The sequence below is a fragment of the Narcine bancroftii genome, chromosome 3 (assembly GCF_036971445.1).
Source record: "Narcine bancroftii isolate sNarBan1 chromosome 3, sNarBan1.hap1, whole genome shotgun sequence".
Taxonomy (NCBI): Eukaryota; Metazoa; Chordata; class Chondrichthyes; order Torpediniformes; family Narcinidae; genus Narcine; species Narcine bancroftii.
The window spans coordinates 178777595-178804720 of record NC_091471.1 but is presented as its reverse complement, the minus strand read 5'-3'; the positions used below and the strand labels follow the sequence as shown (position 1 = coordinate 178804720).

At 37.8% G+C, this 27126-nt stretch overlaps 1 long non-coding RNA gene across 1 annotated transcript; it reads right to left on the bottom strand.

The window, feature by feature from the left end:
- Positions 1-77: 77 nt before the first annotated feature.
- Positions 78-27126, bottom strand: LOC138757899 (uncharacterized). Its single transcript, XR_011353957.1, has 3 exons — positions 26645-27126; positions 21561-21672; positions 78-416 (listed from the first exon to the last, which is right to left on the bottom strand). It is a non-coding gene; the product is annotated as an uncharacterized lncRNA (long non-coding RNA).

Below are 27126 nucleotides of genomic sequence, written 5' to 3'. Positions count from 1 at the left end.
TTTTTGAATACTTTTAATTATATTTGGGACTAAAGACAGCAATAAGTTAGCAAAAAGACAGGAGCAGCAAAGGAAAATTCAAAATAATAGTTTTTATTAAACTTGGGGTAATCTCCAAAGTTGCTGATCCAAATTACTACATTATCATCCAGATTGTTGTTATAGATGACAAGCAAAAATGGTCCCAGCATGCCACTAGTCACAGGGTTCCAGTCTGAGAAGCCATCATCCATCACTTCTCCCATCCAGTCATTGTCGAATCCAGTTCACTACTTCACCATGAATGCCTAATGATTGAACCTTCCCGACTAACCTCCCATGTGGGCCTGGATTAGTTTTAGTTCGTTTGGTTGTCTATTAGACCGTTGAGTTCCTCCGGAGAATTGTTTGTTGCTCCAGCTTCCAGCATCTGCAGACTTCAATGGAAAATCTGTTAGTCTGATGTTACCAAAGTACTCAGCTTGCTGGAGTTTTATATATATATCGACTGCTTTCCTGTTCAGATGTGCATCAGTGTTGCTAAATTTTATCGAAAACAATTAAGCGCAACAAAATCATCTGGTTGATATTTTTCTCTGTTTTACTATGTGTATTGGCATGGCCACTTTTAAGGAGTGATGGACCTGATCCCGCAGATCTCTATGCACAGTAATTTTTCCCCTGACATTGAACTCATTAAATCACCCTGGGCAGGTCTGGAAGAAAATAGTCTTTTGTTTTATTTTGCAAACTTGTTTAAATGTACATTTTTCAGTGTGATATGAATGCAAGTATCCTCATACTGGTTTGAAACATTTGTGAGTCTTACTCTTTACACTAAAAACACCACATTATTGCTGTATACACGCCCTGTCTCTGGAAGTCGGCTTGCTTGTTCACACAGAATACAAGAAATGCTGGGTCGGTGAGTCCTTTTACACAGCAAGCCAGCTTCTCAGAGCAAGAGGCGGGACATGTAGCACAGCATCTACTGTGATGTGTGATGTAAAACATAAGTACCGGGGAGTGACATTGCTCTGTACACAATGGTGTTTGAACAGCAGGTGCTTATGCATGCCGTGTAAATATTTTGTACTTTTCAAACGCCAGCAAATCTTCTGCGCATCGTATTCAACTTTTTGAAGCTTGCAATGTTGCATTCCTGTGAATGATGTGTTCATGCGATCAGAAAAATGTTGGAGAATGTGAAGAGAAGCAGGGAAGAGTTTGAGACAGAAAGATGTGCAGACCTTAGATGCCAAAGATGGAGGTGTTTGGTTCTTCTGAGTCAATTCGTGCTGCTCTTGGATAGAACGATGTGGAGGAGAGAGAGAGACCACCTGGGCTTGTGTTCTGGTCTAATGTCCTCAACAACTTTGATGAAGATGAGTGACGAGTCACTTTTGTATATCTCTGGACACTTGACTTTGTATTGGAACTCATTGACCCACACCTAAGGCACAAGACAACAAACTGGCGACAGAGTCTAGAACCTTGGCTTAGACTCGCCATTGCTGCATGGTGGTATGCTACTCCCATGTGAATATTGATCCATAAGTTGTATTTTTGGTGACATTGTTGCCACTGTGTGTGTGTTGGTATACGAGGTTACTGGAGGATTAAAGAGGACTCTATCTAAATGTTTTGTCAAACTGCCAACTGATTTGTGGACGGGGCTATCCAATGTGCTGGTGCCATCGATGATACACATATTCCCATCAACTTGGTTATTACCTGTGCCTTGCCCCGAGCAAAGATGCAGTCCTAACTTGTCAAGCCATCCTTTTGAATACAGTATTGGGCCATCTTTCACCGTTCCTGAAAACTGTGGCAATGTCCAATTGACTGGGTTATTGTGTTGCAATGGAGTCAGGCCCATCCATCACACCACCTGTCACTGGTAGATCCTCAACATATAAGAGCATTTAGTCCCTCCTTTGGTTCTATGCACGATGTGTTGCAGCCACACACGAAGGTGCTCAAGATAACAAGATACAGGAGCAGAAGTAGGCCAATCGGCCTATTGAATCTGCTCCACCATTATACCATGAGCTGATCCATCCTCTCACTCAGCCCCATTCCTTGGCATTCTCCCCATAATCCTTGATGATCATATACCTAACAATCGCTGCCTTAAATAAACCCAACAACCTCGTTTCCACAGTCGCCTGTGGCAACAAGTTCCACAGATTCACAACCGTCTTACTAAAGAAATGTTCCTGCATCTGTTTTAAATTGATACACTTTTTTTTAATATTCCCTACCATGGGAAACAACATTGACACATATATTCTGTCCAGGCCTTTCAGCATTCGAAGTATCTCAAATGTCCCTTCTGAACTCCCAATGAGTACAGTCCAAGAGCTGACAGGCATTCCTCATATGCTAACCCTTTCATTCCCGGTATCATTTGAATAAATCTCTGAATCCTCTCCAATGCCAGCACATCTTTTCTTAAATAAGGCATCCAAAACTGTACACAGTACTCCAAATGAGGTCTCACCAGTGCCCCAAAGAGTCTCAACATTACTTCCCTGCTCAGCTCAGCTCTGATGTTGTAGTATGGCTGACATTCACCTCTAGGCTGTCCTTCATTCAGATTCTTGATGACCTTCTGTGGAACTGTGTCCTTTTCTGTTTCAGCTGTGATCTACTTGGATTTTATGTCAGATACAGGAAGAGATTCAGTAATCAGGTTCACATGGAGATTCACATCTATCTTTGTGAAACTCTCATTGTACGCTTCACTCTGCATCATTGCCCTAGATAACACATCAGCTAATACAACAAGTTTCCCTGGTGTGTAGACCAATTCAAAATCATAACAGTGTAGCATCATCATCGGTCTTTGGATTTGCGGCAACATCACACTGAGGTTTATCTTAATTATGGCTATTAATGGCTTGTAGACTGCCTCTGCCATGAATGTTGGTAGACCATACACATAACTCTGGAATTTCTCGAGTCCATAGACCAGACCTAGACACTCTTCTTGATCTGCCCATATCAATAATCAGATGTTGTCATTGTCCTTGATGCGTATGCAACTGGCCTCCAATCCTCCCACAGCCTGAAGTAGTACAGCACCTCCTCCATCTTTTGAAGCGTCTGTGGATATTTCCATCTTTCTGGATGTGTCAAAGAATGTCAAAAGTACTGGTTCTGTAGTTAAAATGGTCTTCAATTGTCCCAGTTCTTTCTCGTGGTTGTCTGTCCACTTGAATTTACATTTGTCCTGTAACAGCTTCCTTAGGTACATTGTTTTGGAAGACAGGTTTGGTGTGAATTTACCAATGAAATTGATCATTCCCAGCACTCTCAACATGCCTTTTTTGTCAGTGGGTCTGAGCATCTCTAAAATGGCTTTCACCTTGCCCTTGCCTGGCCCTACACCTGCCTCTGACAATTTATCTCCCAGAAAGGTGATTTCCTTTACATCAAACTAGCATTTTTTCTCTGTTTAACTTTAATCCATACTTCGTGGATTCATTGTAGTACTTTGATGAGCCTCTCATTGTGTTGTTTTTGTGTGGATCCCCATAAAATCATGTCATCCATGTACACACATACCGCATTTATGCCTTCTATAATGTGCTCCATTGTCCTGTGGAACACTTCCAGAGCTGAGGAAATTCCAAAAGGCATCCTCAGACAGGAGTATCGGCCAAACGGTGTATTAAATGTATCTTTATGTAGTTTTATTTGCCAGAAGCCCTGGGATGCATCCAATTTGGTGAAAAACTTTGCACCGGCCATCTCTCTTGTAATTTCATCCCTGATTGGAATCTGATAATGTTCCCTCTTTATATTGGTATTCAAGTCTTTTGGGTCCATGCACATGCGTAGGTCACCGTTCTTTTTGACACCATTAAATTCACCCAATCTGTGGGCTCCTCCACTTTCTTTATGACCCCTAGTGCCATCATTTGGTCATGTTCCTTCTTGAGTTTATCTTAATGGTGCTGGAAACTGCCTTGGGGCAAACACTACTGGCTATGCATCCTCTTTTAACTGTATCTTATAGGTGAATGGTAGAACTCCAAGCCCTTTGAAGATGTCAGGAAATTAATGTAGTATTTCCTCTACGCTATTCTGTGCATGGTCATTTTTAATCTGATACACCCTCTTGACTAGGTTTAAGTTTTCACGTGCTTTGTCACCAAGCAGTGAATAATGCCCAGCTGGGACTATTGTGAACCTGAGGTGGTGCACTTTATCTTTAACTTTCACCTTGAGTTACATGTACCTTTTGTGTTGATGCTCTGTCCATTGCAGGCTTTGAGCAGTACAAGATTTGCATGGATGTATGGCTTTATCTTTATGTCACACTCACAGATCAAATTGACTTTTACCTGTGTCTAACTTGAAAGGAATATTTATTCCATATTTATGCAATGAAACAGTCCATTTATCTTGCCCATAACATCCCAAGTCCTATACTCAGTACTTTTGATTTATGAAGGCTAAGATGCCAAAAGCTTTCTTTACAATGCTGTCTAACTGTGATGCCACTTTCAGGGAATTATGTTTCTGTATTTCCAGATCCCTTTGTTCCTCCACACTCCGCAGTGCCCTACCATTTAATATGTATGCCCTACCTTGGTTTGTCCTTCCAAAATGCAACACCTCACACTTGTCTGCATTAAATTCCATCTGACATTTATTGACCATTTTTCCAGTTGGTCCAGATCCCTCTGCAAGCTTTGAAAGCATTCATAGCTATCTACAATGCCTTCAATCTTAGTGCATCAGTTAACTTGCTGATCCAATTTCCTACATTATCATCCAGATCATTGATAAAAACAGCTAACAATAATGGTCCCAGCACCGATCCCGGAGGCCTCCAGTCTGAGAAGCAATCATCCACTACCATTCTCTGTCTTCTCCCATTCAGTCAATTTCAAATCCAGTTTACAACCTCTCCATGCATACCTAGTGTTAGTGTCTGAACCTTTTGAACTAACCTCCCATGTGGGATCTTGTTGAAGGCCTTACTAAAATCCATGTAGATAACATTCACAGCCTTTCCTTCATCTACTTTCTTGGTAACTTTCTCAAAAAACTAAGATTCGTTAAATACAACCTACCACACACAAATCGATGCTGACTATCTTTAATCAGCCTTTGTATACTTGTATATCCGATCTCTCAGAACATCCTCCAATAATTTACCTACTACTGACCTCAGGCTCACCGGCCTGTAATTTCCTGATTTACTTGTAGAGCCCTTTTTAAACAACAGAACAAACATGATCTACCCTCCAATCCTACAGTACCTCATCTGTGGCTAAGGACATTTTAAATATTTCTGCCATGGCCCCTGCAGTTTCTAGACTAGTCTCACTCAAGGTGCGAAGGAATACCATGTCAGGCCCGGAGGATTTATCTACCTTTATTCGCTGTAAGGCACCAAGACCTCCTCCTCTTTAATCTCTATATGTTCCTTGCCATTACTGCTTGTTTCCCCTCCTTCCTTATACATTGTTATGTCTCTGTGTCACTTAGGAGGCTCCTTAAATAACTTAGAGATGCAAGATTCAGATAAGAAGAGACTTTACTAACCATCTCAGGAAACTGTTCACACACTCATATACATACACCCCACAGTGGTGCACTACAGTTACTAAAGTAGTAGGGGTGTATTCTTACATGGTTACAAAATAGCTCACATTATCCTGACTATATAACATCCCTCCTTCTCAAGATAAAGAAAAAAATAGTGTTCTTTATCACTTTCTTTCCAGTGCAACTAAGTAACTGTACTTGTACACTACTTTATTTACACAACTATTTTTAAATAGTTCTTATATTGATAAGAACTTATGGCAGTATGTTGCTTCACTATCTGGTGGACTTTGCTGCGACCGTTGGGCTCTGTGCTGCTGGTACAAGTGTAGGTGATTTAGCTTGTTGTGCTTCACCTGACAACTACTGTGTTGATGTTTTGGTATTAGTGGTTGTGGTCTCTTGATACCTCACTTGCTACTGGTGTCGCAGACTTTGCTGGTATTAAAGCTTTCTGCTTCATCACATCTTGTGTTGGCTGGATTTGAATTCAGTTTCTCCTCAGCTGATTGCCAGAGTCTGTCTCAACAATGTAAGATCTTGGTGACTCATCTTCTCTGATCACCTTTGCTGGGGTTTATGTTTTCAACATCGGCTCTTGAATATGCACATGCTGCCCTCTGAAGAGTTCGGGCAATGTTTGTTATAATGCTGGCATCTTTCTTCTCATGTGTCAGCCAGTCTCTTCTGGTTTCCTCCTGGCCTTCTGGAAGGTGTATTTTGCTTGGCAGAGTAGTTTTATATCTCCTGGCATTGAGAAGTTCTGCCAGGGACTTCATGTCAGCCCTTAAAGGTGTTGCTCATAATGATAGAAGAACTAGGTATGGGCCTTCTCTTGTTTCGCGACACTTAACTAGTGTGCGTTTCACAGTTTGCACTTGCCTTTCAATTAACCCATGACCTTTGGGGTAATATGGGGATGATGTAGTGATAACAAACCCATAGGCTGTAGCCAGCTTTCTGAATTCTTGTGAAATTGAACTGTATTCCATTGTCACATATTACTTGCTCGGGTATTCCTTGTTCAGCAAGGAGCGCTTTCATTTCTGAGGTGATATTTGACTCTCTCGGGTCTTTCACCCTTTTGATGAATGGAAACTTAGAGTAGGGGTAACAGGCTACTATTAATACCACTCTTGATTCTCAGTGAACACATCTGCTCCCACTGTGTGACATGGCCTGGCAGGTACTTCTGTGGAAATAATTTCCTCTTTTTGTTTCTGTTGATGCTTTTGGATATCTTCTTCATCTGCATCTCATAACTGACAGAGATCAACTGCAACTCCTGGCAGCTATCCAGACCTAGAATTGCTGGTCCATCTGCATCTATCATGTATTGCACCCATTGATCTTGGGTCTCGCTAGCTGCTTGATCATGGGTCCACCATAGGCCATTAATATAACATTTTCTGTTTCCAAAGCACTGTCTTTTGGATAACCCTTTATTATATTCTCTGGGAACATCTGGCAGTAGTCTGAGTGGAAGGACATTGCTTTGTGATCCAATATCCAGCTTCACCTTTAGATTAAATATCAAAGGCTTGTTCTGGATTGTCCTCTGTATTTGAATCCTTGTGTGCAACTCCCTTCCTTCTTTTATCTATCAGTGATACAGCCCCTTCACAGTATTTTCGCCATTTTCGGGTACCCCAATTCCATCCACAGTTATAGGGGGTCCTCATTCCTGAGCGCAGAGCTGCAACAGTACCTTCTGGAGTGTGGAATCGCTTCAAGCAGGACCATGAGCTATAACCCACGCGGTAACGGCCAGGTCGAGAGGGAAAATGCCACCATCTGGAGAGCGGTTACACTGGCTCTCAGGTCTAAAGGTCTCCCCACCTCTCGTCGCAGGAGGTTCTCACTCATACCTTACACTCCATCCGCTCCCTCCTATGTACCGCAACAAATGCCACCCCCCACGAGGAAATCCGAATCAGGAACCACTCTACCGGCATGGCTCACCGTCCCTGGCCCCATCCTTTTGCGACGCACTCAAAGAATGACCCCTTGGTCGACTGAGTGACTCTACTCCACGCGAACCCGCATTACACCTACGTTGAGTTCCCAGACAGGCGGGAGGACACTGTTTCGGTGCGGGACCTAGCTCAGGACACGGTAGGCCCAGCAACCCCCCCCCCAACCCAATCTTCTCCAACTCTTTATTCCCCAGGCCCCGTGCTGGAACAGAAGGACCAACAGCACCCCAACGACCTGGGCCACCCTGCCGACAAAACGGCTGGGGAATTGAGCGAAGGAGCGGTTGCACCCGATGAGCCCGCTGGCAACACCACTCCAGTGACCCCAATCCCGGCACCACGGCGGTCATGCTGGATGGTCAGACCCCCTGACCGCTACAGTCCTTAACCTACCTCATCCTTTCATTCTCTCCCTTGTTTTTTATCTTCCTTCCCTTCTCCCTCTTCAGCCCTTCCACCCCAGGGTCAGTTCTCCAAGAAGGGGTGAATGTGATAGTACAGACCTATCACCAATGTATATAGTTACAGTATCTAGAGTATGTAATGACTGTGCTTACAGCAATTGGCTGAGAGTTTAGCCACGCCTACTGTCTGGGCCTTAAAAAGGTTGTGTCCCTAGCCAGGTCGGATCATTCCTGACTGGTCGGCCACCTGTGAAGAGCTCATGTCTTTTGCTAATAAAAGCCTTGGTTTGGATCAACAAGTCTTTGGTTCTTTCGACGAGCTCTACAACGTGTTCAACACTGACAAACTCAAGAGGTCGGCCCTTGTTTCAAGGTTAGGAACTAAAGGGTATGCAATCATTCGGGACTGTGTAACCTATGATGCTGTCAGTGAGGTTTTGAAGGCTCGGTAACTGAAGTCACACAACGAGGTCATGGCGAGGCATGAACTCGCTCAACATCACAACTGCCTGGAGATACCATCAACGACTATCTGCTTGACCTGTGGACTCTTGCCAAGAAGTGCTGGTATGAAACAGATACCGACCGTGTTTGAGAGGAAGAGCAGATCCAGGACACCCTAGTCATGGGGGACCATTCAAGATATGTGAGGCAGAAACTACTTGAGTCAGGTAAGAAAGACTTGTCCAGCCACGTTGAACCGGCCAAGTCCCTTGAACAGGCACAGTTCGACACTGACAATTTTCTCCCCAGCGAACCCTTCCCAGGACCAGCAGCCCCCGCTACCCCTGCCTTAACGGCAGCCACCTCCCATGTTCAATAACATAAATGTGACAAAGCGCTGGTCAGTGAGGAGTGTAAATTTCCTACCAGCCAGATAGTGTCTCCAGTGCCTGATGGCCTCTACAATGACTTGAGCCTCTTTCCGGAGCTCGTGGACTTGCAGGATCTGGGAGAAAACTGCAACCAGCCTGCCCACCTGGTTAAGGGAAGCGGCTAGGGCTATGACCAAAGCATCACTTTCCACTTGGAAAGGTACATTCTCATCCACCGCATGCATGGTAGCTTTCACAATGTAGCTTCAGATATAGGTAAAAGCTGTTTGGGCTTCAGCTGAGAGGGGGAAAATAGTGGATTTTAAAAGGGGGAAAACCTTATCGGTGTATTGAGGTACCCACTGGGCATAATATGAAAAAAAACTCCAGGCATCTCCTCAGGGCTTTCATAGTCCTTGGAATAGGGAGCTCTAACAGGGGGTGCATCCTATCAGGGTTGGGGCCAATAATACCATTCTCCACCATGTAGCCCAGGCTAGCCAGTCGTTTAGTCCTGAACACACATTGGGTGGAGTTATAAGTGAGATTCAGGGCTTTTGCCATCTGGAAGTTGGTGTCATGGTCTTCCAAGGTATGGCCACAGATGATGAATAATGTCAAGAGGGGAAAAATTAAAAATGACAAAATTGCTAGGTGGAGGATCAAACTCTCCACCGGCAATTATGACATTGCCCATCAGCCAGGTACCCTTGATGAGCCTCCAGATGCCTTATCCAGAGGAAGCTGTGCCTCTGCACACACCGGCCAACTGTGGTCTCTACATAATGAGCTCTGCCATCCAGGGGTTACCTGCATGGCTCACTTTGACAAGGCGCGTAATCTGCCCTACTAAATGGAAGATATCAGGGAAATTACCAGGTCCTGCCAGGTCTACCAAGCCACACTTCTACCGCCCCGTTAAGGCGCACCTGATAATGTCATCCAGGCCCTTTGAACAGTTCAGTGTCGATTTTAAGGGACCTCTCCCCTCCACAAATGGGAATACATTTTTTCTCTCCAACATTGATGAGTACTCCCACTTTCCTTTCCAGACACCTCCACCTCCTGGGTTATCAAGGCCCTAGATTCTATTTTCACCTTGTTCTGATAACCCGGCTATATCCATAGTGACTGGAGCTCATCATTTATGAGCAAGGAGCTATGTCAGTACCTGCTGGCAAGGGGCATTGCATCCAGCAGGACTACTAGCCACAACCCCCAGGGGAACGGGCAGGTTGAAAAATAAAATGCCACAGTCTGGAAACCTGTCAAATTGGCCCTTAAGTCAAGAGGCCTCCCAGACTCATGTTGGCAGGATGTCCTACCAATGGCTTTCCACTCCATTTGGTTGCTACTCTGTACAGCGAACAATGTGACTCCTCATGAGCTTTTATTCAATTTTGAAAGAAACTTGGCAATGGGAACTACATTCCCAACCTGGATCACCATACCAGGACTGGTCCTTCTAAGAAAGCACGTGAGGAGAAGCAAAACTGAAGGCCAAGTGGAGAGGGTGAGACTAATCCAATGCCAACCCTATGTACACCTATGTGGAGTACCTAGATGGCAGGGTAGACACCATCTCTATCAGGGACCTGGCACCCACCGGAACTGAGAACCCATTGTCTCATGTGACCCACGAGTTCTGGAACTCTTTCTCACCACCTCCAAATCAGGGCCTCAGGAGATTCAGTTCAGGAGAAAGAGTTATCTCCATCCGTCACAGAACCAGAGACCCTACCTCCAACTGTACCTCCCCTACAAGGGGACCAGGAGACCCAAGGAGCTGAGGTGCTTCTCCATGATTTCCAGACCACCCCCCCCACCGATCATTTAAATCTGTAAATAATTGTATATATCTTGATTTTTTTTTGCTGAATCTGTGTTCTGTCTTTATCAACAGACCCTAATTTTGCAGGAAGGGGTGAATGCAGTGAACTGAGATTCACTGTGATGGGTTGTGCTGATGGCTGGCTCCTCCCCATCTATAAACCAGGTTTCCCATCAAAACCCTGAGCCCCACTGAAGACCATTGTAAGTCCCTACCCTTTATTATAAGCTCAAAAGCATGTGTTCTCCCTCCAGTTCTGAGAGCATTTATTCATGCCACAAAAACATGATAAACTTGGAAAGGGAAGTGTAACAAAATAACCTTTCTATTCTGATGTACAAAACTGCCATCTTTACAGTGAGAATTAATTAATTGCAGTTTACATAACAACCTTAAACCATAACTAATTAGGACGGGTTGGATGGGGGCGTGGTGGACGCTGCAGGTAAAATCGTAGTATTAAAATCCATGTAGCGTTTCCAAATCTGCAAATTTTTCTGGTTGATTTTGTAAATTATACATCATTCTCTCTAATGCTATACAATTTAATAACTCCATTCACCATCTATTCAACCCCACAATATCATATTTCCATGTTACAGCTATCGATTTCTTTGCTATTGCTAAACTTAAAAACTTCTGATAAATATCCTACTTCAATTGGGAAACATCTCCCAATAAAAATTCTCTGGGATCCTTCAAAATTTGCATCTCCAAAATGCATCCCAATAAAATACTTATATCCTTCCAAAACCTATCTATCTTTTCACATTGCCAGATTGCATGCAGGAAAGATCCTACTTCTTTATTACATCTAAAATATTGATCAGAACAATTCAAATGAAGTGCACGCAATTTGTACAGAGTATAACTTGCGTAAAAAATTAAATTGTATCATTTGATATCTAACATTAATTGTATTAGTTACACTTTCATAGCATACTTTTGACAAGATTTCTTATTGAATCTGTATATTTAAATCTTTTTCCCATCTGGACTTTGATTTGAATAAATTCTTTTTCTGAATAGCCTCTTTTATTTCCACACTGTGAATCATGTCAACCAAAATATGTACAAACGTTTCTCATTAAATGTATACAGTGACCTTTTCTCCCTTTTTCCCCCCCCTTTCCCTCCCTCCCCTCTACCCAGCCCCCCAAAACCCATTGGTATTCAACATGTACAATACAATAAAACCATAAAACAATATCTTCACACAAAAGAAAATTAGCAAGAAAAATGCATCATTATTTATTACACACTGAATCTAGTAATTTTGTCTTCTTATCATTTTCATTTTAGGGGATAGAGGTCCTAAGCGTGCTCTCTCTGATATGTTCCATGTATGGTTCCCAAATTTGTTCAAACATTGTGACTTTATTTTTTAAATTACATGTTATTTTTTTTTCCAATGGAATACATTTATTCATTTCCATGTATCATTGCTGTATACTCATGCTCTCTTCGATTTTCCACGTTGACATTATACATTTTTTTTACTACTGCTAAGGCTATCATAATGAATTTTTTTGTGCTTTATCCAAATTGAGGTCTAATTCTTTACTTCTTATGTTATTTAAAAGAAATGTCTCTGGTTTTTTTGGTATGCTTTTTGGTAATTTTATTTAGTATCTGATTTAGTTCTTTCCAAAATGTATTCACCTTCGCACATGTCCAAGTTGCATGTAATGTTGTTACCATTTCCTTCCCAAAGTGAAAACATCTATCTGATAATGTTGAGACCCATTTTTTTTTAATTTTTGAGGAGTAATATATACCCTGTGTAACCAATAATACTGTATCATACATAACTTTGTGTTTATTGTATTCTTCATAGTTCCAGAACATAACTTTTCCCATATTTCATTTTTTATCTTTATGTTTAAATCCTTTTCCCACTTCAGCTTAGGTTATGGTTTATTTTATCATTCTTCTCATCTTGCAGCTTAATGTACATGTTTGTTATAAATCTTTTAATTATCATTGTGTCTGTAATCACATATTCAAAGCTGCTTCCTTCAGGTAATCTCAAGTTGTTTCCCAATTTATCCTTTAAACAAGTTTTCAATTGATGATATGCAAACATTGTACCATGAGTTATTCCGTATTTGTACTTCAACTGTTCAAATGTTAATAAATTATTTCCCAAAATACAATTTTCTATTCTTTTGATTTCTTTTCTCTCCCATTCTCTAAAGGAAAGGTTATCTATTGTAAAAGGAATTATCGGATTTTGCGTCAATAATTTTGGTATTTGGTCATTTGTATTTTTTCTTTCTAAGTGCATCTTCTTCCATATATTAAGTAAATGATGCAATCAATACTGGTGAGTTTTTATATTGCACCAGTTTTTCATCCCATTTATAAAGTATTATGTTTCAGTACCTTTTTGCCTATTTTTATCTAGTTCTATCTTAGTCCAGTCTGGTTTTTCCCTTGTCTGGTAAAAATCTGATAAATACCTTAATTGGGAAGCTCTATAATAATTTCTAAAATTTGGTAACTGCAAACCTTGATTACACGTCTCTGTTAATTTATCTAATGCTATCCTTGGTTCCTTCCCTTTCCACAAGAAATTCCTTATTGTTCTCTTTAGTTCATTGAAAATTTTTTCTGTTAAGGGAATTGGTAACGTTGAAATAAGTATTGTATCCTTGGGAACATGTTCATTTTAATGCAGTTCACCCTCCCTATCAACATTAATGACAGTTCTTTCCAATGTTCTAAGTCTTCCTGCAATTTCTTTATTAGTGGCTGATAATTTAGTTTGTACAAGTGGCTTAAATTATTATCTAACCTGATCCCTAGGTATCGGATTGCTTGTGCTTGCCATTTAAATGGTGATTCTTTTTAAAATTCTGTGTAATCTGCGTTACTCATTGGCATCACTTTACATATTTGCTTTGATATTGTACCCCGATATTTCTCCATATTCCTTCAATTTCTTATGTAATTATTTTATTGATATCTCTGGTTCTCTTAAGTATACTAATAATGTCATTTGCAAATAAGCTAATTTTATACTCCTTTATTTTATTTTCTATTCTTATCAGCTCTGCCAAAGGTTCTATTGCTAAGGTGAACAATGAGGGGGATAGTGGACATCCCTGTCTAGTTGACCTACTTAATTTAAATTAATTTGATACATATCCATTTACTGCTACCTTCTCCAACTGTCCATTATACAATGCTTTAATCCAATTTATATATTTTTCTGGTAGACTGAACTTCTGTAATACTTTAAATAAGTAGTTTCACTCTACTCTGTCAAAAGCGTTTTCTGCGTCTAAAACAACAGCCACTGTTGGTTTCTTATTTCCTTGAACTGCATGAATTAGATTAATAATATTACAGACATTGTCCGCTGTTTGTCTTTTCTTAATAAATCCAGTTTGATCTTGTTTTACTATTTTTGGTACACAATCGGCCAATCTGTTTGCTAATAATTTCACTATTATCTTATAATCTGAGTGAAGTAGAGATATTGGTCTATATGATGCTGGTGTTAGTGGATCCTTCCCCGTCTTTGCTATTACTGTAATTATTACAGTCTTACATGAATCTGGCAAGTTTTGTGTTTCTTCTACCTGGTTCATTACTTCCAGGAGAGGAGGAATTAATAACTCTTTAAATGTTTTATAAAATTCTATTGGAAATCCATCCTCTCCTGGTGTTTTATTGTTCAGCATTTTTTTAAATATATCTTGTACTTCCTCTATTTCAAATGATTTTATTAGTTTGTTTTGTTCCTCTTGCAATTTCAGCAGTTCAATTTTAGCTAAACATTTTTTGATTTTGTCATCTTTTCCCTCATTCTCAGTTTGGTATAATGATTCATAAAATTCCTTAAAGTTCTCATTAATCTCTATTGGGTTATATGTAATTTGTTTGTCCTTTTTCCTTGATGCCAATACTGTTCTTTTAGCTTGTTCTGTTTTAAGTTGTCACACTAATATTTTGAGCTTTTTCTCCCAGTTCGTAATACTTTTGCTTTGTTTTCATTATGTTCTTCTCCACCTTATATGTTTGTAATGGTTCTTATTTTATTTTTTTGTCTGCCAATTCTTTCCTTTTCATTATATAATCCCTTTTTACTAATTCCTTTTCTGTACTTACTATCTCCCTTTCCAACTGCTCTATTTCCCATTGAAATCCTTTTTCATCTTAGTCACAACTTATTATCTGCCCTCTAATGAAGGCTTTCATTGTGTCCCATAATATAAATTTATCTTTCACTGATCCTGTGTTTATTTCAAAATATGTTTTAATTTGGCATTCAATAAACTCCCTAAATTCCTGCCTTTTAAGTAGCATGACATTTAACCTCCATCTATATGTTTTTGGTGGGATGTCCTCCAGTTCTATTGCTAATAATAGGGGTGAATGATCTGAGAGTAGTCTAGCTTTATACTCAGTTTTCCTAACTCACCCTTGGGCTGATAACAAAAGCATATCAATCCTTGAGTAAGTTTTGTGTCGACTTGAATAATATGAATATTCCTTCTCTCTTGGATGCTACCTCCTCCATATATCCATAAGTTTCATTTCCTGGATTGATTTAACCATAAATATGGCTACTTTCTTCTTATTATTTGTCTTTTGTCCAGTTTTATCCAACATTGGGTCCAAATTAACGTTCTCTCTCTCTCTCTCTCTCTCTACCTATATATATCTATATCTATATCTATATAGATATAGATATATATATATACACATCTATCTATCTATATATATATCTATATCTATATCTATATATGTGTGTTGAGCAAATTCCAAAATTCTGAGTATATCTGACATTTTATCATTACATACTTCCCTGCCAGATCTAATATTTCCTCCTCTATTTTACTTAGTACATTTTTGTTGAATAGTATGGCTACACCTCCAGGTTTTGAATTATAAGATGCTGCCGCTACGTGTTCTACCCAGTCTCTCTTTAATTTGTTATGTTCCGCTTCAGTTAGATGCATTTCCTGCACAAATGCTATATCTATTTTTTCCTTCTTCAATAAATTTAGTAGCCTCTTCCTTTTCATTTGGATATGTATTCCGTTAATGTTTATAGTCATATGGCCATCTTATATCTTGCTTATATTTCTTTTCCACCTCTTCATCACCTCCATCCCCCTTTTCCCCATTTTCATCTCTTAGTTTTCTCTTATTAAACTTAATGTACCACAACACATTTAAAACCTAAAGTACCCCCGCGGTTCCCACACCCACTAATACCTTAACCCCAAAAGTTCCCTCCCTCTCTGAGTTGCCCCTGATCCCTTGCCGGGCAACCACAACTCCCCTTTTCATTTGGATTGCGATATTGCTCGCAGCATCAACTGATTTTGCAGTCACGGTTCTTCCCTGTCCCCCCAGCCCTCCCCTGAAAACACTTTTTAAAAAAAAACACAACAAAGCGCTCTCTCTTTTTTTCCCACCCTTACTTCCTTCCTTCCCTTCTGTTTTCCCTCTTTAGTTCTTTACATATACATTGTTTTTACATCTTTATATATACTTTATCGCCGTTCTTCATTCTTATTACACCTCTTCATATCTTCTTTTGTCCTGCAAACGTTCTGTGAATTCTAGCGCTTCCTCTGGATCTGAGAACAGTCTGTTTTGCTGTCTGGGTATAAATACTTTAAGCACAGCTGGATGTCTTAACATGAATTTGTAACCTTTTTTCCATAAAATCAATTTCACTGTATTAAACTCCTTCCTCCTCTAAGAATTCAATACTTATGTTTGGATAAAGAAATATTTTTTGACCCTTGTATTCCAATGGTTTATTGTCTTCTCTAACTTTATTCATTGCCTGTTCCAGTATGTTTTCTCTTGTTGTATATCTCAAAAATTTTACTAACATGGATCTTGGTTTTTGATGTGCCTGTGGTTTCAGAGCTTTGGGATCCATCCTTTTATAAATTCCTTCATGTCTGTGGTTTCTTCACCCTCCTTCAGGCCCACTAGTTTTATGTTGTTTCGTCTACTGTAATTTTCCAACATACCAATTTTCTGAGATAACAACTCTTGTCTCTAATTTTTTTGTCACTTTCTTCCAATTTTTCTCGTCATTTACTTCCATTTCTATAGCCGTTTCCCGCTCTTCCACATTCTCTACTCTTTTCCCTATTTCTGTCATGACCAGTTCTAACCTTTGTACTTTATCTTCTGTTCTTTTCATTTTCTTTTTAATTGCATTAAATTCTAATGATAACCATTCTTTTAATGACCTCATTTGCTCTTCAAAAATAAACTTTATCTATATTCTGTCCATCAGTTTTTCCTTCTATTTCTCTTTGACCATCAGTTTTACCTTCTATTTCTCTGTGAAGCTCTTGGTCTTCTTCTTCTGTGTCTGTACCTGTGTTTGTGTCTTCTTCTTCTCTTCTTTGTGTCTGTGTCTCTTCTGCTTTTCCTGTGGATCTGCTTGCATCTCTTTGTCAGGCCTCTTCTTGCTGGGCCTCTTGTTGCTGGTTCTCCCCTCTTGGGCTACTCCTCTGTTGTACCTCCTGCTGTTGATCTTCTTGCCAGTCGTCTCTCCGTCTCTCTCCTACATCACTCCTTTCTCCGCTGCCTTTCTCGTTTTCTAGCTGAGTGCCCTGGTGTCAGGCATCCTTCAGCTGCGACTGCCCACTCCTCTGCTTGGCCCCCCTCCCTCCGGTGTCCTCTTTTTTTCCCTTGTTTCCATTGGTTATACACTTTTGTTTGGTTTCAAGAACCATTTTTGAAGTCCACCAGCAGGTGAGTTGCGACTCAGCAGGGCAGGCACTGATCTCTGGGGTCAGGCGCTCCTCGCCACCACAGCGTCCTGTTCCTTTGTGCAGGTAAGGCCTTCTTCTTTGGCAATTCTTCTACTTCTTTTATTCCAGTTGTTTTTATTTTCTCCTTCTTGGATGCCATCCTCCTTCTCTTCTCTGTAACTTTATCTTCTATTTCTTATATTTTATTTTTGTTATGCTTTGTCTTTCTCTAACTTTTTTCCTGGAGAGGGCTGGTTTTCCCGACCGGCCACTACTCCATCACATGACTTCTCTTTCTGAATAGACTCTTATAATTCTTCATTTCTCTTTCTACATGTACTCCATTCCATACTTTAAGTATATGCTTCAAAATTGGTGTATCTGATTTTCATTTTAATAACCCCTCATGCCATTTATATAAAATGTGTTCAGAATTACTTTCTCCTATTTTACTCATTTCAATTTGCACCCATGCAATCTTTTCATCGGTCTGCTAACAAGACGACAAAAATCCAAGTTGAGCTGCTTTTTAATAATTTTTTTAAATAGGCAATCGAACTCTCCCTTGATCAAATTTCCATGTTTTTTTTTCAATGCCATCTGAGGCATTTTATCCCTCCAAATAACTCTTCTTACACTTTTATTTAATTCCTGAAAAAACATTATTGGTACAAAAGTTGGTAAAGATTAAAAAAAAAGGTATTGTATTCTAGGAAAGATGTTCATCTTCACACAATTAATCCTTCCTATTAAAGAAATTGGAAAACCTTTCCATCTTAATAAATCTTCTTTAATTTTCCTCAATAAAGGTATGTAGTTTAAATAAATTATTAAAATTCTTATCAACATTAATTTCTAAATATTTAATTGCACCAATCTGCCATTTAAATTTTGTCCTTTTCTTAACTTGAACATAGTCTGTCTCAATTATTGGCATTGCTTCATTTTTATCAATATTTACTTTGTAACCTGTTACAAACCCATACTCCACCAATCGATCATTTACTTTTTGTAATGAGCTTTCAGGGTTTGTAAGATCTACAAAAAGACCAATTTAAGTTCGTTATCATGTATCTTAAAGTCCTCAATCTCATCATCACTTCTAATCACCTCAACTAAAGGTTCTATAGCTAATGCAAATAAAAAAGGAGATAATGGACATCCTTGTCTAGGTGATCTTTCGAACAAAAAAGATTTTGATATTTGCCTATTTGTAATCACCTTAGGCTTTGGAGAATTATATAATACTCCTATCCAATTTATAAAATTTGTCAGAATTCCAAACACCTTCAACATTTTAAATGATTAATCCCATTCTAATCTATCAAATTCCTTTCCTGTATCTAAAGTTAAAGCCACTGATGGTATTTTTTCTTTTCTGAGCCATATCTATTAAACGTAAAAATCTAACAATGATCAATTTTTAATAAAACCTGTTTGGTCCATATTAATCAATTTAGGTAAACATTTGACTAATCTATTAGCTATTAGTTTGGACAAAAAAATTATAATCAGTATTCAATAATGAAATTGGTCTATATAAAGATGGAAGCAAAGGGCCCTTCCTTTTTTTGGAATAACTGTTATTAATGTAGTTTTAAATGTCTCAGGTTAAGTCCCAAAGATCTTCCATTTGATCTAATCAATATCAGAATTAATAACTCTTTAAATTCTTTATAAAACTCTGGAGAGAAACCATCCTAACCTGGAGCCATATTGTTTGGTAAAGACATCAATATATATCATATAATTCTGTAACTATAAATGGATTTGTTAATTCTGTCTTCTCTTCTATGCTTAACTGTAGTAAAGTAATTTTGGACAAATATTCATCTATTTTATCCCCATCCTTCAAAGATTCTGATTTATATAAATTTTTACATCATTAATACCTTGTGTTTTGTAAGTAAGATGACCCAAATCTTCTGTTAGAGCTACTATTGTTCTCGATACTTGTTCAGTCTTCAAATGCCATGCTAAAACTTTATGAGCTCTATACCCCAATTCATAATCTTTTTGTCGGGTTTGTCTTATATCCCTCTCCACTCTATATGTTTGTATTATATTAAGCTTCAATTTCTTTAAATCCAATATTTTCCTTTGTTCATCCTTTTCCAATTCTTTTTCCATCTTTGTTACCTCCTTTTCCAAAGAATTAACTTCAGACATGAAGTTTTTAAACTTTACCCTTATAACTCATTATTTGCCTTCAAAGAATCCCATACTACAAATACAGAATGTTCATTCAGGTCCATAAAATATTTTATCTGTTGCCTTATAAAGTCACAAAAATCTTTCCTTTTCAGCAATGCTGCATTAAACCTCCATCTATATCCTATATTTTTCTCCTCCTCCATTAAAACTGACATAACTAAAGGACATTGGTCAAAGAATATCCTCACTTGATATTCAATACTATGAACTCTTCTCTGGAGTTGAGAGTTGATTAAAAACATATGTATATGGGAATATGTCTTATGCCTATAAGAATAAAATGAATTATCTCTAATATCAGAATGCATCTTCCTCCAACTATCAACAAGTTTAATTTCATTCATAAAATTTTTCACATTCTTTGTCACTTTATTTTTAAACCATAATTCCTCCTGACCTATCCAACTTGGAATCAAAGGTAAAATTAAAGTCTCCTACCATAATTATTTTCCCTTTTGCATTAACTAAATACATAAAAACTTCTATAAAATTTCCATCATCTACATTCGGTGCATATATATTTATCAAGGTCCAATATTCAGAATATATTTTTAAATTTATCATCACTGATTTCCCCACTTTATCAGTCATTACATCCAGTATTTCAATTGGTAAACTTTTATTTATTAATATTGCTACTCCTCTAGCTTTAGAATTAAATGAAGAGAATACCCCTCCTACCCAATCTTTCTTTAGTTTCATATGTTCTATTTCTGTTAAATGAGTTTCTTGTACAAAAACAACATTTACTTTAGTTTTTTCATATAATTCAATAACCTTTTACTCTTTATTGCATTCTGAATTCTATTAATATTAATACTAATAAATGACAATTTCCCTGCCATTAGACATCAAAATTAATACCTACATCCATCCAGCATTCCCCTCCATCTCCCCATCCAACCCAATACTCCTCATATATTTTACATCTATAAACAGTACAGGCTGAGAACCAAAAAAAAAGAAAGAAAAAAGATAGACAAGGAAAAACCCCAAAGACACATGATGTTAAAGTGTCTCTATTACCCCAATCTGTAGAGGATGCAAAACTGGTCTCATTAGTGCCCATGATAGTGGAGTGGTCAGCATCACATTCTCCATTAACTCACCCAAAACATCATACCATCCCTTACTATAAGCTTATCAATAGACCCTTTAATCCATTAATCTTATCCAGTATACATGTACAATATGTTAAACCTTCCTCCCCTTTTAACCTCTCTCAAAACTCTATATATTTTAAGTTACAGCAAAACTTCTCAGTTATATAATGAACTCAAGTGTCTACAACAATTTGCTGATCTTTAACAGTCAATAAATCGGCATTCACGTTTGCTTCATATATTCCTCTCTCCTGGGATGAATACTTTCAAAACAGCTGGATATCTCAAAACAAAGGCATAACCTTTTTTCCCCACAATACATCATTAACCAGATTAAACTCCTTTCTCTTTTTGAACAAATCAAAATTTATATCTGGATTTTAAAAAATCTTATTTCCATTATAAATCAAAGGTGATTATCTTTCTTTAGCTTGTTTCATTGCCAGCTCCAATATCTTTTCTCTTACTTAATATTAAAGGATTCTGACAAGTCCTGGATGGAACCTTTGGTCAGACTGAGGTTTAGGTCTCAGTGCTCTATGGGTTCGTTCTATCTCCACATCACCTTGAAATGCAGCCTGACCCAAAGATTCCAGTATCTTCTATTGCAGAAATTTTTTCAAGTCTTTACCCTTGTCCCCTTCTTTAAGTCCAACAATCTTGATATTATTCCATCTACAAAAATTTACAAAACCTCCATTAACTGATTATGCTTAGCAGCTGCTTCTTCTTATTTGATCTTTAAGATTGCGAATCTCGCATTCATTCCCTTAAAAATTTCCATCCACTATTTCAAATCTAGTGTTCACCTGTTTCATTAATCTTTCCATCTTATCACCATTCTTCCTTACTTCATCAGTTAACACTTCCATGGATTGTCGAAAAAAAAATCTAATATTTGCTTTAATTCACCAGAAGATAAAGCAGCTTCTGTACCTTTTTCTACATTGTTGGTCATTCTTGCTCTTTCCTTTGCTTTTCCAGGTCTTCTTTTTGATCATTGGAGCTGTGAGTGTCTGGAATTTTTTTTTTCTGCTGGCTTCTCTCCCTCGAAAAAAAAAGTAGAGAATTCTCAATTGTGCTGCTCTAGAATAATTTTTTTTAAATTGGCAATTGTAGTCCTCCTAATTCAAATTTCCATGCTAATTTTTCTAATGCAAATCTTGCCATTTTTCCTTACATACTTATTTAGTTCTTGAAAATATTTTGATGGTTTAAATATAGGTAGCTTTTTAAATGAGTACTGTATTCTAAGTAAATATATTCACTTTTATACAATTAACCCTTCCTATTATTGTTTTACATAGTTCTTTCCATTTCTGTAAAGCTTCTTCTATTTTCTTAAGCAATGGTGCATAATTGAATTTAAGTAAATTATTTAAATTGTTGTAGATTTTAATACCTAAATATTTAATTGCATATCTGCCATTTAAACTGACTTTCCCTTTTACATTGTTCATAATCTGCCATTACTATTGGCATTATTTCACTTCTATCATAATTTATTTTGTAACTGTATACTACCTCGTATACTTTTAATTTTAAATATGATTTACTTAATGACCTTTCTGGTTCAAATACATTATAACATTGTCTGCAAATAAACTAATCTTATGTTATTTTCAGTCTACTTTAAAACCTTTAATATCATTATCAAGTCTAAATTATTCTGCCAAAGGCTCTGTTGCTAAAATAAATAATGAAGGTGACAATGGACATCTTTGTCTACTTGATCTAGTCAATAAAAAAAATTCTGATATTTTCCCATTTTTTACCACTTTTGCTTCAGGTTTATTATATAGAGCTCTGACACAATTTATAAATGTGGGTGCAATTCCAAATTGTACCAAGACTTTAAATTTTTAAAATCCCATTCAAGCCCATCAAATGCTTTTTCAGCATCTAAAGCAAATACTACATGATGTTCCTCTCTTAAATGTGCTAAATATATTATACTCATTCATTTTGTTACATTATTCATGAATTTTCTTTTTTTTAAAATTCAGTTTGATCCATATTTATTAATTGAGGAAATATTTCTCTATTCTATAACAATATAACCACTTACAGCACAGAACAGGTCAGTTCGGCCTTACTAGTCCATGCCGTAGCAAATCCCCACCCTCCAAGTCCCAATGACCAGCACCCGGTCCATACCCCTCTAGTCCACTCCTATCCATGTAACGATCCAGTCTTTCCTTAAATGTAACCAATCATCCTGCCTCGACCACGTCTGCCGGAAGCTCATTCCACATCCCCACCACCCTCTGCGTAAAGAAATTTCCCCTCATGTTCCCCTTATAATTTTCCCCCTTCAATCTTAAACCATGTCCTCTAGTTTGAATCTCCCTCTTTCTTAATTGAAAAAGCCTATCCACATTGACTCTGTCTGTCCCTTTTAAAATCTTAAACAGCTCTATCAAGTCCCCTCTCAATCTTCTATGCTCCAGAGAAAAAAGCCCCAGTCTGCACAACCTTTCCCTGTAACTCAGACCCTGAAATCCTGTCAACATTCTCGTGAACCTTCTCTGCACTCTCTCTATTTTGTTTATATCTTCCCTATAATTTGGTGACCAAAACTGTACACAGTACTCCAAATTTGGCCTCACCAATGCCTTGTACAATTTCATCATAACCTCCCTACTCTTGAATTCAATACTCCGATTTATGAAGGCCAACATTCCAAATGCCTTCTTCACCACACCATCTACCTGAGTATCAGCCTTGAGGGTACTATTTACCATAACTCCTAAATCCCTTTGTTGCTCTGCACTCCTCAATTGTCTACCATTCAATGTATATGACCTATTTAAATTTGCCTTTCCAAAATGCAGCACCTCACATTTATCTGTATTAAATTCCATCAGCCATTTCTCAGCCCACACCTCCAGCCTTCCTAAATCACCTTTTAATCTACGATAATCTACCTCACTGTCCACAACACCACCAATCTTTGTGTCATCCGCAAACTTGCTTATCCAATTCTCTACCCCTACATCCAGATCGTTAATATATATAACAAATAATAGTGGACCCAGGACCGAACCCTGAGGAACTCCACTAGTCACCGGCCTCCAATTGGACAAACAATTTTCTACCACTAATCTCTGACGCCTTCCATCCAACCACTGCTGAATCCATTTCACTACCTCCTTATTTATACCTAATGCCTCCACCTTTTTTCCTAACCTCCTGTGGGGAACTTTGTCAAAGTCCAAATAGACAACATCCACAGCTTTCCCTTCATCAACCTTTTTTGTAACCCCCTCGAAGAACTCCATCAGGTTTGTCAAGCATGATCTACCTCTGACAAAACCATGCTGATTACTCCCTATCAATCCTTGTACCTCCAAAAATTTGTAAATAGCATCCCTCAGAACACTTTCCATCAACTTGCCCACCACAGACGTCAGACTTACAGGCCTATAATTCCCAGGTTTGCATTTGGACCCTTTCTTAAACAGAAGAACCACATGCGCCACCCTCCAATCCTTTGGTACCACCCCCGTGGCCAGTGACATCCTAAATATCTCTGTTAATGGCCCCACTAACTGTCCACTAGCCTCCCTGAGTGTCCTAGGGAATATTTTGTCCGGTCCGGGAGATTTATCCACCTTTATCTTTTTTAACACAGCCATCACTACCTCCACGGTTATCCTTATATGTTTCAAGACCTCCCCACTATTTTTCTTTACTTCAACTGGTTCAACATTTTTTTCCCTAGTGAATACCGAGGCAAAGAAATCATTCAAAATTTCCCCCATTTCTTCAGACTTCTCACTCAGCCTACCCTCGCTATCTACAAGGGGTCCAATTTTATCTCTCACTAATCTTTTACTTTTAATGTACTTATAGAAACCCTTTGGATTTATTTCTACTCTGTCAGCCAAAGCCTCTTCATGCCTTTTTTTGGCCTTTCTAATTTCTTTCTTAAGATTCCTTCTACACTCCTTGTAGTCCTCCTTTAACTTCTCAGCTCCCTGCTCTTTATACCTCTTGTACACCTCCCTTTTTCTCCTAACCAAATTTTCAATATTCCTCAAAAACCAAGCCTCCCTATGACTTCTAGCCTTTCCTTTGATCCAGATTGGGACATAACTACTCTGTACCCTCAAAATTTATTTTTTGAATATCCTCCATTTTTCATTAACATCCTTACCTGAAAATATCCTGTCCCACTCAATACTCCCCAAATCCCTTCTTATTCCTACGAAATTTGCTCTTTTCCAATCCAGAACCTCAACTTTAGGCCTCTCCTTGTTCTTCCTTAAAACTACCCCAAAACTAACAGAATTATTGACACTAGACCCAATTGGTTCTCCAACATTAATGTCCGCTACCTGACCTAGCTCGTTCCCCAACAGGACATCCAGTATTACACCATCCCGAGTCGGTTCTTCTACTAACTGATTTGGAAAACAATCCTGAACACATTTAACGAACTCCAGCCCATCCAGCCCTCTAACCGTATGGGTATCCCAATCAATGTGTGGGAAGTTAAAATCTCCCATGATCACTACCCTATGATTTTCACGCATATACGTTATCTCCCTACAAATTTGTTCCTCTAATTCCCTTGGCCCATTTGGTGGTCTGTAATACACCCCTATTAGCACCCTCTTGCCTCCTCCACCCCTCAATTCCACCCAAACAGCCTCACTGGTCGATCCCTCCATACCATCCTGCCAAATTTTTGAACATTTTAGATATTATTTTATAACCCACATTTAACAATGAATTAGGTCTATATGATGATGGTTTCAAAAGGATCCTTTCCTTTTTTGGAATCACTGTTATTATTGCTGTCTTAAATGATTCTGGTAACTCAGTAGACTCTCCCACCTGTTCTAATATTTCCATAAATGGAGGAATTAATACATCTTGAAATACTTTATAAAATTCAGAGGGAAACCATATTCTCCCCGAGATTTATTTTCTAATGAACCCAATGTTTCTTTAACTTCCTTTTGAGTAAATGGAGTGGCCAATACTCTTTGATCTTCTGTATTTAATTTTTATAAATTTATTTGAGTCAAAAATTCTTTATTTTATTATCATCTTTTAATGATTCTGGTTGATATAAATTTTTATAAAACTCTAAAATTTTCATTTATTTCTTGTGTAATCCAAGTAATCCAATTTGATTCTCTTTTAGTTGTTATAATTGTTCTAGATACATTTTCTGTTTTTAATTGCCATGCAAGAAGGTTATGTGCCCTTTCTGCTAATTCATATCTTTGCTTAGTTCTTATTATATCCTTTCTATTTTATAAGTTTGAAAAGTATTATACTTTAATTTCTTATTTATCAACATTTTTTCATTTGATTTATGTCAACTTTTTTTCTAAATCTTTCTCTCTCGAGTTGTTCTGCTTCTTGCATATAATCTTTAATTTAGATGTATAACTTATCTGTCCTCTTAGGTATGCTTTCATTGCATCCTATAAAACAAGCTTATTCATTACTGAATTAGAACTTCAAAACAAATCAGTATTTGCTTTTTCATAAACTCACAAAAATCCTCCCTTTCTAACAATATAGAATTAAATCTCCATTTATAAGCTAGTTTCTCTCTCTCTCTTCTATTGATATTGCTAAAAATAAGAGTGAGTGGTCTGATAAAATTCTTGCTTTATACTCAACTCATTTTGTTCTTCCCTGCAATTGTGTCAATATTAAGAAAACAAAAATCAATTCTGCAGTAAGAGTCATGCCTTTCAAATCAAAATCAAATCTTTAGGATGAATTCTACTCCATACATCTATTAATCTCATAGCTTTCATTAAGGACTGTATAACTTTGGCAGATTTACTTTTAATAATGTTTCTCCCAGATCTATCCAACAATGGGTCAAGGCAAAAAGTAAAGTCTCCACCTATTAATATATTTTCATTGGTATTTGCTAATTTCAAAAATGTTTCTTATAGAAATTTCTCATCATCTAAATTTGGCACATACATATATATATATTCAAAAATGTCCAAAATTCAGAAAAACATAATGTACTATTATATATCTACCTACTGGATCCATAATGATGCTTCATATTTTAACTGGAAGGTTTTCATTAATCAAAATTGCTACCCTTCTAGTCTTGAAATTAAATGAAGATGCTGCAACATGTTTTATCCAATCTCTTTTCAATTTCTATTCTTCAACTTCAGTTAATGTATTTCCTGTAATACAGCAATATCCACTTTCATCTTTTTCATATGTACATTTTTTCCCTTTTAATCAAATTTTTAATACTCACAAAATTTGCTATTTCACCCATTAAGCATTATATTATCTCTCATCTATACCTCATCTCTTCCAACTCGTAGTTCTACTATATTATCATATTTAACACAATTGTTATTAACTATTCCAGATGAAAAGAACACAAGTAAAAGGAAACCCTGTAAAGATAGAAAAAAAAGACCCCTGCTAATGTTGTTTTACAGATAATCAATATTACTCCTCTTCATGTTACAAGCAGTGGCTTGTGCCACAAATGCACTCA